We start from the raw sequence: 16,926 nt of genomic DNA, 5'->3' as shown, positions 1-16,926 counted from the left end.
TCACTCTTCCCAAGGAGGAAAGAATCATTGACATCAGGTCAATATAGCCATGTGGCTGTTTCGTACTTAATTCTGTCACCAGGCAACTTGGAAACCACCATCTCTCCATCTGTGGTGGCCAGGCATGTGACAACTCCACTGATGTTCAGTGTCTTCTCTTTTACAGCTATCAGTTGCACGATGGCTGAAGGACCACGGCCAAGTCCAGTTCTCTGCTTCTGTTTGTGTTCCTGCAAGGAGTAACCTTTTCAAATCAAATAGAGAATCCAAATTCCACTTTAGGTTATGACGTCTCTTTATACAGTGTATCAATTTCGACCCCAATTCTCATTATCTCTGTATCATTTGTAAGTAACAGGGTCAGCTCTAAAGCTGAGGCTAAGACACATTCCTAAAACAGTAGGGAGCTTTTGTCTACAGGAGCCTGCCCTGTAGCTGATTTGGGAGTGTATCATGATGACGCTGGGTCGGTTAAGTCTTTTATGACTTTGTGCTAATACTTTTATTAATGAAGCATGTTATGTCATTTTTTTGCAAAAGATTTAAGATGCCATGCAAGCCTGATTTAACTTACAAATTAACAGCTATGTTAACCAATTGTCTTATTATTCCTTCTGGTAGTGCAAGTGAACCATTTCACTAAAATTTTTGATTTATGATTTATGACTTTGTGTGGTAATCTGAGGTGTAATACACCTTTAAGAGACTGTGAGCAGATTGACCATGTGACTGTAAGACCCAATAGCTGTGTAGCGCGGGCTACCATGTTAATGTTAGTCTATAGCAGAGCCTGGCTGGAGAAGCACACATCATGTTGATGCTCTGTTGTTTGTGTAAATAAATAGTATGTGCTTCATTTCATAACTCTGCGTCTGCCGTATAAAGTAATTAACTCATCTGCCGATAGGTAAGTGTGCAACTGGTTTGCAAGTAAAACAACCCATAGTTAAAACATAACAACTGGTGACGAGGCAAAACAAAGCCAGTCGACGACACAAAGGAAAGCCACGAAAACTCAACGGTGCTGAGGTAGCCATGCCTGCAGGCCAATTGTAAGTGCATTACAATTGTAAACCCTCACCGTAGTCATTGAAGACATCGCCCTCCAACGTGTGACAATTTGGCCTCATCGAACCATTTGATCAAACCATTGGTCACATTATATTGAACGCCTCGTGTTTTTCTTTTTGACCAATGACATGACGGGGAAGGAGAAGAGGTGGGCAATTCTCTTATCGACATGTGGCAGCAAAATGTACAGCTTAATTTGTAGTCTATCGGCACCCAACGCCTCAGATTTCAAGAGCTTTGATGAGTTGATGAATCTAGTGAAAGGCCATTTCCAACCAAAAGCCTCGGTGACAATGCAGCTTTTTAAATTCAATTCAAGGTGTCGCGCCCCTGGAGAGACAGTCACTTGTTATGTATCAGCCTTAAAACAATTGACAAAGCACTGTCAGTTCGGAACATCAATTAATGACAGGTTAAGAGACCAATTAGTGTGTGGGATTAACGAAGATGACATTCAAGAAAGGTTGCTGTCTGAGACAAATTTGGATTCCAGAAAAGCCCTGGAGTTGGCGCTCACAAAGGAAAGAGCAGTCAGGGACTCAGAAGAAATAAAGGGAGCACAAAATGGCGCCATTCCTCAATTCAGGAAGGAGGCACCAGCTAGAAATGGTGTGGAAGCGCACGGTTCCACAGAAAGCCGGGAAACAGCCGCCATTAACAGACCAGCAAAAAGCAATAGCTTAACGGATAAAAACCACATTCATAATGGCAGAATTGGAACCAGACAGCCTACAAATGAACGACAACTTAAAAGAACCGAGTGTTTCTACTGCCATCTCAATGGGCACATTGTTTGATATTGTAAAGAAAGATTCAAAGTTCAAACAAAAAGGTAGGAATCCTGAAATTTATGTAATGGAAGAGCTAGAAGAAACAGAGTCAGATATTTACTCCCTGCAGAACTTAAAAATGGGTAAAACAGAGCCAATCTTCATGACAGTAGAAGTCAACTGAAAACCCCTTCAAATACAGGTGGATACAGGTTCATCCACGGCAGTCATAGGGTAACATACGTTTAAGTATCTGAATGGAGGAGGCCACTCACTAAACTGGAAAACTCAGGTGCCAAACTAAAGAGATATACTGGTGAAAACATACAAGTAAAAGGTATATGTGAGGTTCCAGTACAGTATGGAGGCCAGTCCATTAACCTACCCCTGATAATGGTAGCAAGGGAGGGTCCAACTCTACTTGGTCGGAACTGGCTTAAGGAAATAAAATTGGAGTGGACTGAGATTTTCCAATTCAGAATGAAAGAGCTACAAGAATTATCACAGAATTATGCCCCTGTATTCAGGGAAGAGCTCGGGAAGATTCAGGGGCTGCAAGCTAAAATCCACATGGCTCCTGGAGCAACCCCCAGATATATGAAGGCGTGGCCAGTCCCTTATGCATTATGAGAGAAAGTGGATATTGAATTGGACAGGCTGGAAAGGTTGAAAGTCTTACAACCTGTACAATTCTCCGACTGGGCCCATAGTTCCTGTTCTAAAGCCTAACCAGAGTGTGCGAATATGCAGGGACTATATGTTGACCATTAACAAAGTAGCTAGACTTGACAGGCACCCTGTACCAAAAATTGATGAATTGTACCCCAAGCTGGTAGGGGGATCCACAAAAACAAAACTTGGTATGAGCCACGCTTACCAGCAAGTCAAGCTAGAAAAGGCCTCTCAGAATTTTGTGACTATCAACACACATAGAGTGTTATACCAGGTTACCATTCAGAGTATCATCAGCTTGTGCCATTTTCCAATGGACAATGGAAAATTTGCTTCAAGGTCTACCCCATGTGGTAGTTTATCTCGACAAAATCCTAGTAACAGGACTAACTGATGGGAATACCTGGCTAACTTGGAAGAGGTAGTGAAGCATTTCTCACAAGCCAGAGTACACCTGAAAAGGGAAAAATGTATCTTCCAAGCAAAAGAAGTGATTTACCTGGGTCATAGGGTCCGCTTGCAGAGCCTTCATCCAGCAGAAGACAAGGTGAGAGCTATTCGTGAGGCGCCAGCCCTGAAAAATGCCACAGAACTCAAGTCCTTCTTGGGAATGGTTAACTACTATGGTCGTTTTCTCTAAAATTTGTCAACAATACTGGCTCCATTGTATAGGTTACTCAAGAAAAACCACAGGTGGAATTGGCAAGCCCCACAACAACAAGCTTTGATGGCAGTTCATTGGCCCTGTTGGTACCCTTCGGCCCAAAGAAACAATTGATTTTAACGTGATGCATCCCTTTATGGGCTCCGAATGGCCCACTGAATACATTTCAAGAACACTCAGTGAGGCAGAACGAAGATACTTATATATAGAAAAAGAAGGCTTATCCATCATATTTGGCATTAAGAAATTCCACCAATGCATCCATGGTCACCACTTTACCATAGTATCCAATCACAAGCCACTACTAGGTTTGTTTGGGGAAGATAAGGCAATACCCCCAATTGCCTTGGCACACATTCAAAGCTGGGCATTGATTCTAGCTGCTTACAAGTATATTTTTACCCACTGGCCAGGAAGCCAGATTGCCAATGCTGACACGCTGAGCCGGTTACCCTGAAGGACAACAATGTGAATGTCCCCTTCCCTTAAGAACTTGGCTTCTTATTAAATTTTCTGGATTTGTCACTAGTGAATGTGAAACAGATCAGAGAATGGACAGACCGAGGTCCAGTTTTGGCTCACATCAGGGAACAAGTCTTGCAGGGATGGTATAACGAGCCAAAGTCAGAGGAAATGAAGCCCTGTTTTAACAGGAGATATGAGCTCACCTGCCAGGATGGCATCTTATTGTGGGAAGTGAGAGTCATTGTGCCTCCCAGAGGAAGACAACCATTATTGATGGAATTGTATAGTGCTCACCCCGGCATTTCCAGAATGAAAATATTGGCGCACAGCTACTTATGGTGGCCAGGGATGGACACTGAAATCAAAAACATGACCAAAAGCTGCATGGAGTGCCAACAGGTGCAGAAATTGCTTCCTTCTGCCCCACTGCATCCTTGGGAAGGGTCAGGAAGGCCATGGGTCCGCCTCCACATTGACTATATGGGACCATTTTTGGGCACAATGTTCCACTTACGTATCGACTCCCACTCCAAATGGATGGATGTATACGAGGTGCAATCACCCAACATCTGCCGTCACCACAGACAGATTGCATCAGAACTTTGCAATACACGGTTTACCAGAGATAATAATGTCTGACAATGGAACGGCATTCACCAGCGGGGAAGTCCGACAATTTACAACTCTCAATGTCAAGACTTCACTATACCACCCTGCATCCAATGGTTTGGCTGATAGGGCACTCCAGGCCTTCAAGGCTGGAATGAAAAAGCTAGAGGGGTCTCTATAGCAACGAAGATATCATGCTTCCTGCTCAGCTACTGAACCACGCCATATACGACCACCAGTATTGCCCCCGCAGAGTTATTAATGAAGAGACGTCTCTGGACACAGTTAAGCCTCATAGGCCAAATTTAGGGGGGAGGGTAGGGAGAAGTCAGGAGGCCCAGAAAAATGAACACGATTACCATAGTCGTGAACGAAACTTCACTGTAGGGGAAGCTGTTTCGCAAAGGACTTTGGAGATGGACCCAACTGGCTATCACGTGAAGTCCCCTGTCCTACCATATATCAGTTGAAGGTCAGATAATCAGGAGACATTTAGATCAGGAAGTGGGAAACAGATCCACAAGAAAAGGTGTGTCAAGCATTCCTTTTGGAGCCTGCACCACAGGTAGAAGGAACTCCTCTTGCTTTGGAAATATCTGCAGAACCCGTTGAGCATGAGAGAATTGAAGAGGCAAACTTACAGGCTCCTACGGGAGAGCCCAATGGACAGATAACTCCTGAGAGGGAGGCCTCAGATAAACCATCCAAAGCCGTAGAACTACGACGGTCGAAGGTTTGAAAAAGCCTCCTGAGAGACTAAATTTGTAAATAGTTCATTTTTATAAGCAATTAATATATTGTAAAATGTACTTTCAAGTAAAGGAGGAGGGATGTGGTAACCTGAGGTGTAATACACCTTTAAGAGACTGTGAGCAGATTGACCATGTGACTGTAAGACCCCATGGCTATGCAGCACAGGCTACCATGTAAATGTTAGTCTATAGCAGGGTCTGGCTGGAGAAGCACACATCATGTTGATGCTCTGTTGTTTGTATAAATAAATAGTATGTGCTTCATTTCATATTGGTCCCTGCATCTACCTTAAGTAGTAACCAACCCACCTGCCAACAGATAAGTGTGCAACTGGTTTGCAAGCAAAGCAACCCCTAGTTAAAACATAACACTTTGCATTTTTTTATTTATTTCTTTTACATGATGTGGGCATCATTGACAGGGCCAGCATTTTTTTGTCCACACCTAATTGCCCTTGAGAAGGTAGTTGCCTTGAGTACTTTGGCTATTTCGTCGGACAATCATCTGCATTGTTGTGGGTCTGAAGTCACATACAGACCAGATAGAGTGACAATGCCAGGTTTTCTTCCCTGAAGGATATTAGAGGACTAGTTGGGTTTTTAAACACACTCCAATAGCTTCATGGTCACCGTGCAAGCTTTTTATTTGAGGATTATTTAATTAACTGAATTCATTTCACAAACTATGTGGGATTTGAAGGTTCATCTCCAGCTTATTTGTCCAGGCCTCAGGATTACTAGTCCAGTAACATAATCACCATGCCACCACACTCATAAATGCCAATGAATTTACAATCATCAGGAAAAGTAAACCTCAATTACTTTTAAAAGAGTGAGCGATGCATCTATTTGCTGGGCTGAATTTAGTGATGACTCTGGGAGCAGGAAATGTGACAGGCGGGATGAGTTAATCAGGCAGGAATTGAAGCTCTGAATTTATGATGGTGGTCAGACAGAAAAATTAAGGCAGCGGTGCGGCAGTGGGGGCTCAGGCCTCACGCTGTCCCACAGCGGGTTTCTACTTAGAATACAAGTGCCATGAATACTCAATTTCAAAAAATTTAAGATACTGAATCCTATCTTCAAGATTAAGCCAGCAGCACATGGAAGCCTCGTGGCAGCTGGTTTACATCAGCTTGAAGATGGCATGCACCAGTTGGCTTTGTACGTTGTGTCTGAGGTGAACAATTGTCTTTGTTGAACTTTGCAGTTCGAGAGAGGGGAATGGGAGAATGGCAGCTTGGATGGATCTTCAGGACTGTGGTAAAGTGAGGTACCCTGTCCCTTTAAGAGAATTCAAGCACACTGATCATGTGACTGCACTGACAAATCACTGTACAGAGCAGGCAACTGGGAACTGTAAGCCTACTTCTCGAGGTTTCTGAGTGAGCATGTATGATCTGGAGCTCTGCCCTATGTCTCAATGAACCATCACTGTTCATTCTTACATCAGAGTCTCCCCTTTATTGATTGCAAGCAGCAATTGAGGAGAACATAGGAATTGGAGTTCAGTTGGCCAATGAACTCATTTACCCAAGACATAAAAGTGGTGACGAGGATAAAGAACAAAAGAAAATACGTTTCAAAACAGGTGAGCAAAGTACTGGAAAGAGCAGCTGTGCTTCTTGTAAAATAGATGACAGCCAACAATCAGAGCAGAAAGCAGTGCTACAGTTGAAAATTTTTTTAAAACCTTGCAGAATCGCGATTGTGGGGACCCCACCAAAACCTGAAAAGAGCACGAAACCCAGCAGAGAAAAGCCAACAGCTGCTGAGACAGAGTTTAAAAAAAAGTGATTGCTCTTAAAGCAGCTATGCATTTAAAATGGTAAATACATGAAAAATGGCTATGGAGAGAAAATTAAAAGAGACCCCAGAAGGTAAGCCCACGGTAAGCCAGACATCTAAATTCATCATTACCTGGAAAGCCTATCGGAAGTGCAGTCCCCTTGCAGTCGTTCACAATACTGCAGCTCGGGTCTGTCAATCCATTCGATCCCATTTCAGATGACTGGTCTCAGTATGTTGAATGCCTAGCATTCTTTATTACCGCTAACGACATCATGGGGGAGGAGCAAGAAGAAGGCAATTCTTTTGTCCTCATGCGAGGGCAAAACATATGGGCTGATCCACAGTCTTATGTCACCTAGCGCCCCAGACTCGAAGACTTTGAACGTGTTAATAGAAATTGTACAAAACCACCTGAGACCAAAGCCCTCAGTTACTATGTAATGCTTCAAGCTCAATTCAAGGAACAGACTTTCAGAGAGACAATAGCTGTTTTAAAGGCATTAACTGAGCATTGTGAATTCAGAACGTCCATTATGTTGAGAGATGGTCGGATAGGCGGGATTGGAGATGATAATATCCAAAGGCGTTTGCTAGCCGAACCGAGTCTAGACTTCAATAAGGCACTAGAATTAGCTATCATGATGGAGAGTGCTGTTAGAAATTCCGAAGTTCTAAAAGATACACAAAATGGCACCGTCCATCTGGTCGAGCAGGACAATCCGGCATCAAAGGCGCGAAAACTTCAGACTCCACAGAAAGACAGGAAACGCTCTCTAGCTCCAGACCATTGAAAAACAACGGTACTGCAGAGAGAACCCACAAAATGAATGAGAGAAATACATCCAGGCCTCCAGTGAGCGCACGACCACTCAAACGAGCCAAGTGCTTTTTCTGCCACCACTATGGCCACATAAGCTGGTAATGCAGAGAAAGGCTAAAACAGCACTCTAAATGCAAAAGGAAACATGTTGAAATATGCTTCATGGAAGAGCCAGAAGAAATAAAATCAGACATCCATTCGTTATATAACCTCAAAGTGGGTAGAGCCCAGCCAATCCAAGTAGTCATTACAGTTAACGGACAATCCATTAAGATGGACGTTGATACGGGAGTGTCGATGTCCAACATTGGAGAGCATACATTTAGATATCTGAGTAAAGGAATCCATCCTTTGAAGTTGGAAGTTTCGGACACAAAGCCGAGGACATACACGGGTGAAGAAATAAGGCTGAAAGGGTTATGTCAAGTCCTGGTGACAAAATGGAGATCAATCTGAAAGGTTGCCCTTGTTAGTGGTAGCTGAAGAGGACTCCAGCCTAATAGGCCGCAACTGACTTGAAAAGATTAAATTGAAATGGGCCAAAATTTTTCAAATTACAATGATGAGCTTACAGGAATTGTTGCAAAAGTATGCTTCTATTTTCAACGACAAGTTAGGAAGGATTTGAGGGCTACAGGCCATGATCTATGTAGACCCAAACACAACCCCCAGATTTATAAGAGACAGACCAGTCCCTTATGCTCTATGGGACAAAGTTGAAACCAAACTGGACAGACTGGGAAAATTGGGCATCCTGCAACCAGTGCAATTTCCTGAGTGGGTGGCACCCATTGTACCTGTACTGAAGCCAGACCAAAGCGTGCGTTTATGCGGTGACTATAAGCTAACTGTAAAAATGGTGGCCAAACTTGATCAACGCCTGATACCAAAGATTTAGGAATTGTATCTGAAGTTAGCAGAGGGCACCACATATTTAAAATTAGACATGAGCCATGCCCAGCAGCAGGTAGAACTGGAAAAGGACTCTAGGGAATTCGTCACCGTTAATACACATCGAGGATTTATCAATACACGCGTCTACCCTTTGGGGTCTCCTTGGCATGTGCTATTTTCCAAAGAACGATGGAAAACTTGCTCCAAGGATTGCCCCATGTTATCATTTATTTGGATGATGTATTGGTCATGGGACTGACCGACAAGGAACTCTTAGCAAATCTAGAAGAGGTGCTCAAATGCTTCGCACAAGTAGGTGTGCGTTTAAAACAAGAGAAGTGTCTGTTCCAAGCTAAGGAGGTAGTTTATTTGGGCGCCAAGGTTGATGCGCAGGGCCTGCATCCTATGGAAGGCCATTTGTGAGGCACCTACCCCAAGAAATATCACATAGCTTAAGGCTTTCTTAGGCATGGTAACTACTACGGCTGATTCCTCCCAAACCTCTCGACTGTGCTGCCCCCATTGTAGGGCCTGCTTAAAAAGAATCAGAAATGGAGTTGGCAAACCCCGCACCAGGATGCCTTCCTGAAAGTGAAGCGATTGTTAAGATCATCAGCCTTGTTGGTCCACTTTGACCCCAAGAAGGAATTAATTTTAACATGTGATGCATCCCCTTATGGAATAGGGGCTGTCCTTTCACATCAGATGGTGGATGGCTCCAAATGACCCATTGGTTATACATCTGTCACACTCAGAGTTGCAGTGCTACAACATTCCCAGATTGAAAAGGAGGGCTCGTCTACTGTGTTTGGCGTGTTGAAGTTTTATCGATATCTCCATGGTCACCATTTCCATATTGTAACCAACCACAAGCCCCTACTGGGATTATATGGAGAAGATAGAGCGATACTACCTATCACAATGGCTCACAACCAGAGATGGGCACTAATACTAGCCGCCTATGAATACACTTTTGTTCACCATTTGGGAACTCAAATCACACTTGCTGATGCACTAAGCCACCTTCCCAGCTAATAACAGGAGGCTCCAATTCCCCAGGACCTGGTCTTAGTGCTAAATTTTCTGGATTCCTCCCCTATTCAGACTAGCCAAATCCGTGAGTGGACAACTGGGAACCCACTATTGTCTAACATGCAGGAGCAGATCTTGAATGGTCAGGTGGACCTAAATCCAAGGAGATGAAGCCTTATTCTGTTCGCAAATATGAACTCTCCCGCCAGAAAGGCATATTTCTAGGGACCAAGGGTTGTCATGCACCCGAGGGTCGAAGGCCATTATTAGCCAAGCTATAGAGCACTCACCCAGCATTAGCAGAATGAAGATGCTCTCACACAGATATTTGTGGTGACCAGGCATCGTCTTGGTCTTGGAAACCCTGGTCAAAAGCTGTCCTCAATGCCAGCAGGTGCAAAAGCACCCTCCCTTAACTCCATTGCATCCATGGGAATGGCCGAGACGGCCATGGGTGTGCCTCCATGTCAATTAGGTGGGATCCTTCTTGGGCGCAATATTTGTTTTACTGAATGACTCCCACTCCAAATGAATGGACGTCTATGAAGTCCAGTCACCCACATCGGCTGCCACCATAGACTGTCTGCGGCAGAGTTTTGTAGTGCATGGGTTGCCGGAGATCCTTTTGTCTGACAACGGGACCGCTTTTACCAGCAGGGAGTTCCACAGGTTCATGACCCTTAACAGCATTACCCATATCAAAACCTCACCCTACCACCCAGTATCAAACGGCATGGCTGAGCGGGCAGTCCAAACCTTTAAATCTGGGATGAAAAAGATGGAAGGGGATTCCATTGGCACAAGATTGTCTTGGTTCTTGTTTGCATACTGGACCACGCCACACACAGCGACCGGCATTGCCCCTGCAGAACTACTAATGAAGAGATGCCCCTGCACCCGCCCGACCCTTATCTGGCCAAATTTAGAGGGGAGGGTGGAGAAAGCCAAGAGGCACAGAAGACCAGGCACAATGGTCATGTTCGCGAAAGAACTTTCACAGTGGGAGATGCGGTCCTTGCAAAGAACTTTGGAGATGGGCCCAATTGGCTGTTAGGTGAGGTGTGTGCAGTAACTGGACCCCTCTCCTATAATGTATCGGTAAATGGCCAAATAATTAGTTGACACGTGGATCATCTCCGCAAAATAACACCAGTCCCATGAGAGGAAATGCAGTCTTCACCTACACTTGAGTCTGTGCCTCATGTAGAGGACAGGGCACACAATTTGGAAGTACTGGTGGGACTTCTGGGACCCAAGGGGGTCAGAGAGACAAACCTGCCAATTTCCACTGAGGAACCTAGTGGACAACTGTCCCCTGAAAAGGAGGTCTCGAATAAACCAGCCAAGGTTGTTGAACTGAGATGCTCAACATGTCCAAGAAAGCCTCCTGAGAGACTTGACCTGTAAATAGTTACTGTGTAAATAGTTAGTGTATTTTAGGCTTGTTAGCTATGCATTTAAATAAAGGGGGAGGGATGTGGTAAAGTGAGGTACCCTTTCCCTTTAAGAGAATGCAAGTTACTGATCATGTGACAGCACTGATGAATCATAGTACAGCGTAGGCAACTGGGAACAGTAAATCTAGTTCTGGAGGATTCTGAGTGAGCATGTATAATCTGGTGCTCTGCCCTATGTCTCAATAAACCATCACTGTTTATTCTTACATCAGTCTCTCCCTATTATTGATTGCAAGAAGCAATTGAGGAGAACATAGGAAGGTGTGCAGTTAGAGTTTGGTTGGCCAATTAATTCATTTACCCAAGACATAAAAGGAACCGGCAAGAGCAACTCAGTGGTGAGGGCATTGGGATTGGGGCGAACTGGAAGAGGGCTTCGAGGGAAGGCAGAGGTAAGGACATGGAAATTTTCAGTGGGTGGGAGGGGTGGGGGGGCCTGGTCCCTTGGGTGTGTTTGAGTGGAGTAGGGGGTTGAGTGCAGCCGGTGAAGATAAACAGAACGAGAGCCCTAAAGGGCAGGGTCAGTATGGCCCAAGGTTGGATCCTGTGGGTCAAACCCAGGGTGCTGGCTAGCAGAGGGAATTTTCACAGTTATAAGAGGACTCTGATTCGATAGTGGAGGCAAGACGAGTCTGCGGTAGAGATATTCAAAGTTCTTGTAGGGCGTATCAGGGGATTTGATGGAGATTCTAAGGACATTATGGGCAAGGTCTAGGATTAGAGGAGGGGGTCTCAAGGGATGGGGGTAAGCACAGGGGGACAGATGACAAGTCCACTTCCATGATGATAGGATCCTGGGTGATGGAGGAGGTTCAAGGGTTATAGAGGGAAAGTGATGTTGTGAGGGTCAAGTGTTATAGGGACAATGTGGAAGGTGACAGGGGGCTGGTGGAGGGTCACAGATAGTAATTGGAGGATCACTCGCATAATGTTACTGACCATGTCCAAAATCTTACTTGTAGCTGCCAAGAGTGCAGATCCAAGCGGGAGGAGGCCAGAGTGGGGTGAGTGGAGTTTTAGATGTGGAAAATGGGAGGAGTAGAAAATCTAACTGCTCAACAGCTGTATGGACGAAACCCATGGATACACAGATTCTCGTGTCACCGTCTGCCTTTTTCACACAGTTCACTTGGTGGAATACCTATGCATCTCATACACCCAATATTCCTACAAGCTCTAGAGCAAGAGGAATGGATATGAGGCAACAACTGAGGTCACAAGGCCAGCAGTAGGCAGCACAAGATGGGGAGGGTGATCAGGAGGCAGCCATCCATGTATGGCATAGGAGACAAAGGTCTCTGGCATGTCCGGACATGGACAAACTACCTCCAGATGACCAAGAGGCAACTCTGGCGATGCCTGAGGCAGTCCTGGATCAGAACTCCACTTTTATTGTGCATTGTATACCATTGCCCTTTTGTTGTTACCATATGCACTAAAAAGAGGTTTTCAATCATTACTTACTGTATATGCCTGATTTAATTATGCCACTTCTTTTACATGACTGGCTGAGTGAGAATAATTCTAAAGTTGCCAAAAAAGACAATGAAGTAATATTTGAAATGTCTGCAAGAAGTTCTTCTAGATATACCCCACTTCTGTTTGTAATATGCATGTATGTGAAAGAGAAAAGAAGAGAGCTAGGTCACATCCTGGGAATTATTTTCACTCTGCTCCAAAATATCCAGATTACATGAGGAAAACTAACAACTCACGAAAACTAGACAGAAATAGAGCTCCAGATACTGTGGAGGAACTCTGAATGTGAAAGATAGGTACATCATGGACACTGCAGTTTTCAGCTTGTTATTGGGAGCTTTAATATCCAGAATGTATCGAATCAGGATGAAATATCAGAAGTAGCAGTTCAGCAGAAGTGATGGGATCCAAATTTTAATATTGTTCATGGCATTAGATTAAAATTCTAAGCGAACAGTGTCTTCGATTTGAGTTTTTTTCAGGCTTTTGATGGTTACATTGGAGTGAGAGGAGGATATTTATGCAATAATTGTATATTGTAAATCATCCAGACCTAGATGACGGGGCTGGTCAATGGTCTTTGATTTTGGCAAAACCTACCTGGCCAGTGCTTCATCAGAAATGGCTAATCACCAAGAACTATAATTGTTCTGAAGGGAGTAAAGTATCAGGATGAATTTCCGCGAGTGTTCTGATAAGCCATCATAACTTTGATGATGGATGTGGCAGAAACCCCAGAGAAACTGAACAAATGCAGGGTGTCGGCGAGTTTTCTAACAAAGTTATGGCAACTCAGTCCCTATACCTTTTCATTATTATATAAATAGCTGAGAAAGAGGCATGTTTTGACAAGGCAGAAGGGAAGTATAAATAAAGTACTTGCATTGTAAGAAAATGCTGCAAATCCACTATACAATAATTAAATATTTATCATTTAAATAATTGGAAAGGAAATAATTAAAATAATTTGCACCTTAAGCAGGGTTTGTAAATTAGTACATGGTGTTACATACACCATATCTGTGAGGGTTATTTTCTTCAGCATCAATAAGCACATTAAATGTGACACATTGCTTTATAAATGTGTTTTATTACAATAATGGGTGAAATGATGTTGCTTTTAAACTGTAATTAAATGGCATTAAACAATGAAAGCTGCATTCAAGATCCTAGACTACCCATAACAGATAACACTAAATCTCTTCAAGGTTATTAAATAATCAGTGGATACAATGACTGTCAGAAATCCTTCAAGCTTTGGTTTCATGGTTCATGGTTTTAGAATTGGATGAGTGCAATTTTGTTTATTTAAAGATGGACCATGCTGCCTTCCTGTGGTTGTCTTGCTTGCCTGCTCAAAAAGCACACTTTAAGAGCAGGACAAGGCAGGAAGGCAGCATTTCCACCAGGTTGGGTGTTGCTTAAATCAGGGCCAATATCTTGTGCTCATCCTTTAAGATAGAACAGAATATTATGAATTATATTTAGGGATATAACTAAAGGAATGTTCAGGTTCGACAAAGAACTAAAGTGAACAATGAGTGCCACAACACACCAGTCTGCAATCTACTGGCAATAATTAATAATGAGATTATTTAGCTGTTATTACATTAGGGATCATTTAGACTTTCAGATTTACCTTATAAAGCAGACCCTGGGGTACCAAGTACCTCTGAAAAATTAGCATTTTGTTTACTGCCCAAAACGGTATTAAATATACAGAAAGGCAAGTTACATTTAATATCAGGAAACTGACAAAATATAAGTTGTTCTGAGGAACAATTTGTCAGTCAAGCTACTATCTTCAATTCCTTTGTATATTCCAGTTTTGGACTAGACAATCAAAACATTTCTCAAAAGTAAAACAGTCACTCTGGGGATATATTTTGCTCAGTGTATAAAGATGTATGAATTTACTTACTAAACCATGGAGGTTTGTAATGACAGTTGAACAAAGCATTTCTTTTTAACTTCATGCACAGAACAAAATGTAGTTATTTTTCTTTATTTTTGTAGTATGATGGGGAGCCTTTAGTTATTTTTGATGACGATGGTAAACACCCTGACGGACAGATTTCACAGAGTGGTCTGTTTCCATGCTGTATGATTCTTTGTAATTTTAATTAACAACAATTTGCATTTATATTGTGCCATTAACAAAGAAAAATGTTCTAAGATGCTTCATAAAGATGGATTGAGAAAGAGATGCTATGATAGAGAGAGAGATTATAAGGAGTAAAATATTCTTGCATATGCTATATGATCAAGCTCTTTATAAGTTTTCCATATAAGTTTTCCATCCACGATGTATCACATTCATTAACTGGTCAGACAAAACATCATGACTGTCTCTCCTGATCTCTGCATCCCTTTCTGGTAGCTTCTCTTTTTTTTCAAAAGTGTAAAGAGGTTCAGCATGTGAAGGGGTTCAATAGGGTAGATGTCAAGAAGATATTTCCACTTGTGGCAGAGTCCACAACTATAGGCCATATATATAACATAGTCACTAATAAATCCAGTAGGGAATTCAGGAGAAACTGTTTACCTGGACAGTGGATAGAATGTGGAACTTGCTACCACATGAAGTGGTTGAGGCAATTAGCATAGATGCATTTAAGGGGAAGCTAGATAAGTGTGTGAGGGTAAATGGAATAGAAGTATTTGTTTTATGTATAAGATATTCACTGGCAGAAACCTACTATGCAGAATGGCCTGTTTCTATGCAATGAGATTCTATATAATTCTAAGTACCAACAATTTGCATTTATACTGTGTCATTAGCATAGAAAAATGTTCTAAAATGTATCATGTCTGAGAAAGAGACATCAAGATAGGGAGAGATTATAAGGGGTGAGTGAAAGCTTAGAAAAAAGATGGATCTTAAGACATAATTTATAGAATCTTAGGGCTGAATTATACAAAGTGCCAGACTCCCTGTGCCTACCGCCTACACACACAGCTAAAATGTCTGGGGGGAGCCCACAGAGGGGAACACCGGCTGCCCTACACCGAATTAACAGAGGTGGGATTTCCACCTTTCTGGTTCAGGTAGTCCCACTTCAGAGAGTTGCCAGCTAATGAGAGACCAGCAGCTCTCCAGTACCTCGGGCATGGGGCATTACATCATTTGGATACATCTCACTGGGTGCCAAACTGGCAGACCTGGTGAAGGGCCAGGGTTTGAGAGGCCATGAGGTTGGGCAACCTGGCAAGGGTAAAACCTTGAAGGGCCCTTCCAATGGCTCAGGGTGCCCATTAATGAGGGCTGCCCTCTGCCTGCCACTAGCCCACGCAGGGAAGCCTGTCTGGCTGGCTGCTCAGTATGGGCCTCTCCTGCCACCCATTAAATCTGGTGGCAGTGGGATAAGGTTCTTATTTGGGGATTAATTGACCAGAAGGGCTCAGTTGGCCCACTGCCGCTCCCACCGCTGGTGTAATTGTGGCAGGGGTGACATACATGTAGGTGGTGGGCAGGCCACCTGCTGGATTGAACATGTTTTACCCCACCACCTTCAAACCCATCAGCAGGGTTGTTAAACTCAGCCCACAGAATCTTACTGCACAGAAAATGGACATTTGGCTAATGATCCCTCTAAGTTGTATCACCCTGCCTTAATCCAAAGATTCCTGCACAGGCTGAGCTCAAGCCAGCCCCTTTAAGTTACCAGGTGTATGCAACTGCACAAAAAAATTTACACACTGCACACTTAAATGAACATACTGCACACAACAAGGAAAAAAAAGTCATTTGTTAGTACAGAACATGAGTATTGCTGAAAAAAAGAAACCTGTCGAAGCTTTTCATCTTGCACTCATCAGGACACTTTACAAGAATACCAAACGTAAAGAGGACAGCAATTTATAAGAGAAGAGTGTGCTGATTGGTTGGCAAATAACTTTGAGGTGTTGTCATGGAGAATGCATCGATTTATGGTGACTGACAGTTTAACTGCCAAGCATTGTTTGAACTTTAAACCAGGCAGCTTGACCGTGATTGGTCAAGAGAGTGCCCTGAGGAATGAGTCAGCAAATGGCTGTCACTTATTTTCAACTAAACAAAACAGCAAGAGCTAGACAATATCCAGGCTTGGGCTGACAAGGGGCAAGTAACATTCATGCCACACAAGCGCCAGGCAATCACCTTCTCCAACGAGAGAGAATCTAACCATTGCCCCTTGATGTTCAATGGAATTGCCATCACTGACACCCCCACTATCAACACCCTGGGGGTTACCATTGACCAGAAACTGAACTGAACTAGCCATATAAGTACTGTGGCTACAAGAGCATGTCAGAGGCTAGAAATCCTCCAGTGAGTAACTCACCTCCTGACTCCCAAAGGCACAAGTCAGGAGTGTGATGGAATACCCTCCACTTGCCTGGGTGAGTGCACCTCCAACAACACTCATTGACACCATTCAGAACAAAGCAACCCACTTGACTGGCACCC

This window comes from Carcharodon carcharias, chromosome 8 (assembly GCF_017639515.1).
Source record: "Carcharodon carcharias isolate sCarCar2 chromosome 8, sCarCar2.pri, whole genome shotgun sequence".
In the NCBI taxonomy this organism is placed as follows: domain Eukaryota; kingdom Metazoa; phylum Chordata; class Chondrichthyes; order Lamniformes; family Lamnidae; genus Carcharodon; species Carcharodon carcharias.
Note: the sequence above shows the minus strand (reverse complement) of the source record.